Source organism: Neofelis nebulosa, chromosome 1, assembly GCF_028018385.1.
Source record: "Neofelis nebulosa isolate mNeoNeb1 chromosome 1, mNeoNeb1.pri, whole genome shotgun sequence".
NCBI lineage: Eukaryota > Metazoa > Chordata > Mammalia > Carnivora > Felidae > Neofelis > Neofelis nebulosa.
Window position 1 is genome coordinate 203,917,454 of NC_080782.1, and position 3,079 is coordinate 203,920,532.

Sequence of the window (3,079 nt, forward strand, 5' to 3'; positions counted from 1 at the left end):
AGTTACTATCCTCTTTAAAAACTTGTACATTCCTATAAGTTTCCTATTCTTGAAAAATAAATACTACTGCTATCCACCGTGGCTAGAAACAAGAATTAGTTTGAGATCTGTCTCTTTTGTTCCCTACAGATGACCAAGAACCAGCTCTCCACAAATTTTTATCAACCATTTCTACTGTTTTAGGCACAGGGGATATTTTTTTAATTCATTAATTTGTAAGGGCCATAATATACCTTTAGCACGTACATAATGCAACCATTTTCTGTAAATATTTCACCTATTAGGAGGGAAATGATTTTAGTCTTTTCCATACAATCAAATATGTCATTATAATACATGTGACCTGCACTCAAGTAAATATTAGAGAGCATCTGCTCTATCTGTGCACACAACAGGAGGTAAAACTCAAATGAAAAAGTGAATTCATAGCATGCTGTGTCATGATATTATTATAATAATTTTAGTGACTCATTGTACTCATTAATTTTTTAAAAATATTATTAAATAAAATTGCGCATAACAAAGTTATATGTAAATGATCATCATTATTGGCTTTATATAATGGGTGTTCTCTTTTAGGTATCATTTACAAAGAAGTTTCTTTGCTTTAAAATATAAAAAAAAATTCTGAATTACTTAAATAATCTTTTAAGAAATACATCAAAGTAATTATGGCATTCTAAATGTTATTGAGGAAATCCTGTCCCGTGCTAGGACATGAAACTTGAAGGACATTATGTTAAGCGAAATAAGCCAGTCACGGGCACCTGGATGGCTCAATCGGTTAAGCATCTGACTCTTGATTTTGGCTCAAGTCATGATCTCGCGGTTTGTGAGAAGGAGCCCTGCACAGGGCTCTGTCCTGATAGTGTGGAACCTGCTTGGAATCCTCTCTCTCTCCCTCTCTCTCTGCCCCTTCCCTAGTCTTGCCAGCACAAGCTTTCCCTTTCTCTCAAAATGAGTAAATAAACATTAAAAAGAAATAAGCCAGTCGCAAAAAGGACAAATACTGCACTACTCCACTTACACAAGGTATCTAAAGTAGTCAAATTCTTAGAAACAGAGGGGTGCCTGGGTGGCTCAGTCAGTTGAATGTCTGACTTGGGCTCCGGACATGATCTTGCTGTTTGTGAGTTGGAGCCTCGTGTCATCGGGCTCTGTGCTGACAGCTCAGAGCCTGGAGCGCTTCACATTATGTTTCCCTCGCCCTCTGCCCCTCCCCGACTCATGCTCTGTCTCTGTGTGTCTCTCTCTCTCAAAAATAAATAAACATCAAAAAAAATTTTTGGAAACAGAAAGTAGAATGGTGGTTTCCAGAGGTGAGGGAGAGGGAGAAAGAGTTGTTCAATGGTTTTAGAGCTTGTTTTGCAAGATGAAAGTGTTTTAGAGATCACTTGCACTCTACACTTAAAAGTGGTTAGGATGATAAATTTTATATGTTGTATTTTTTACTACAACAAAATAAGAAGCAGTTAGAAAATAAAACATAAAAGAAAAGGGCTCCAGGAAGGGCGACTCACCCCTCAGCGCACACCCAGGTCAAAGGCCCCCAGCCCAGGGTCCCAGTGGAGTACAAGGCAAGGTGTGAAGGCAGGGCTTGGGAAACCAGGCCACTCCAACCAGACAACTGTAAGATATTCTCACAAATGTGGAGAAGCATTTCGGAGAGCAGTGCCAAATCTTTGCTGCTTATGTGAGGAAAACTTCCAGACTGTGAGGCAAAGCAGACCTACTGGAGAATGAAATCAATTGTATGCCTCTGCAGAGACCCCACATTTAAAAAAAATTTTTTTTTTTAACATTTTTATTTATTTTTGAGACAGAGAGAGACAGAGCATGAACGGCGGGAGGGCCAGAGAGAGAGGGAGACACAGAATCAGAAGCAGGCTCCAGGGTCTGAGCTGTCAGCACAGAGCCTGATGCGGGGCTCGAACTCACGGACGGTGAGATCGTGACCCGAGCGAAGTCGGACGCTCAACCGACTGAGCCACCCAGGCGCCCCGAGACCCCACATTTAAAGCGGGGCCTGAAAAACTTCGCTGAGGAGTTTGCCAAACTTTAGCATTATCTACAAGTAGAGGTTGAAAGATTTGAAGCTGAAGTGGTTGAAGCTTTGAAAGCTTACGGACCAATTTTGAGAATGAAAGGCAATGACTTCAAAGCAACATTAACAGCAAGGAATTGAGAAGCTAAACAATTAACTCAGAAAGAACATGTCAGCGAAACCCATCTGGTCCGCATGTTACTTCACAGACAGAAACCGAATTGCAGAGAGAGCTGCAATGGATGCTACCCAAACAGCTCATCATCTGGATGAAACTATTGACAATTTCGAAAAGCAGTAAGTAAGGATCTAAAGACTATATTTTCAGATTTGATCACTATTGAAATGTGATTTATTGGCAAAGCATTCAAGGTCTACACTGCTGCTTACCAAAACATACAAAAGATTATTGAGGAAGATTTAGAGCTTTTCCAAAATTGTCCGTACCACCAGATTGTTCCTCAGGTTTAAATCTGGTCAGAGCAAATTCAAAGTGGCCTCTTGAAAGATTACTGTCAGCTAAGTCTGTATCTTGAACAGGACATGTAGCCACCTGTCTACTCAGAAAAGGATCAACAAACAGAAGATGATGAAGAGGACAAAGACTTAGACATTACAGAAGAAGAAAATTAATTTTCTTCTGTAAACTTTGCATTTCAATTTTCATCTTAATCCAGACTTAATCCAGAATTACCAAATTGTAAAACTTTATACTGGCTTCATACATGTTAAACCCCAAAATGAAATCCTACTGGATACCCCAAAATTAAAATCCTTTAACAAATTAAAGGAAATTTATGCTGACCATAAATGAAGATTTTAAAAAATATAACACACCAGTCATTTCAACACCCAATCTAGCAGTATGTGATTTTTGCATAAGTTCCACTTTTTAAAAAGATTATGTACTTCAGAAGTATTTCATATCAACATACTATACCTAGTTGAGATTACAATATAAACAAATGACAAAAACCAAGAGATCTAACAATTACACTTGCTTCTTTTGAGCTCATTGCCAAAAAAGGGTCTTTA

At 38.7% G+C, this 3,079-nt stretch overlaps 1 pseudogene; it reads left to right on the plus strand.

Moving 5' to 3' along the window:
* Nucleotides 1-1,999: 1,999 nt before the first annotated feature.
* On the plus strand, nt 2,000-2,677 carry LOC131491496 (CBY1-interacting BAR domain-containing protein 1-like; annotated as a pseudogene).
* Nucleotides 2,678-3,079: the final 402 nt, after the last annotated feature.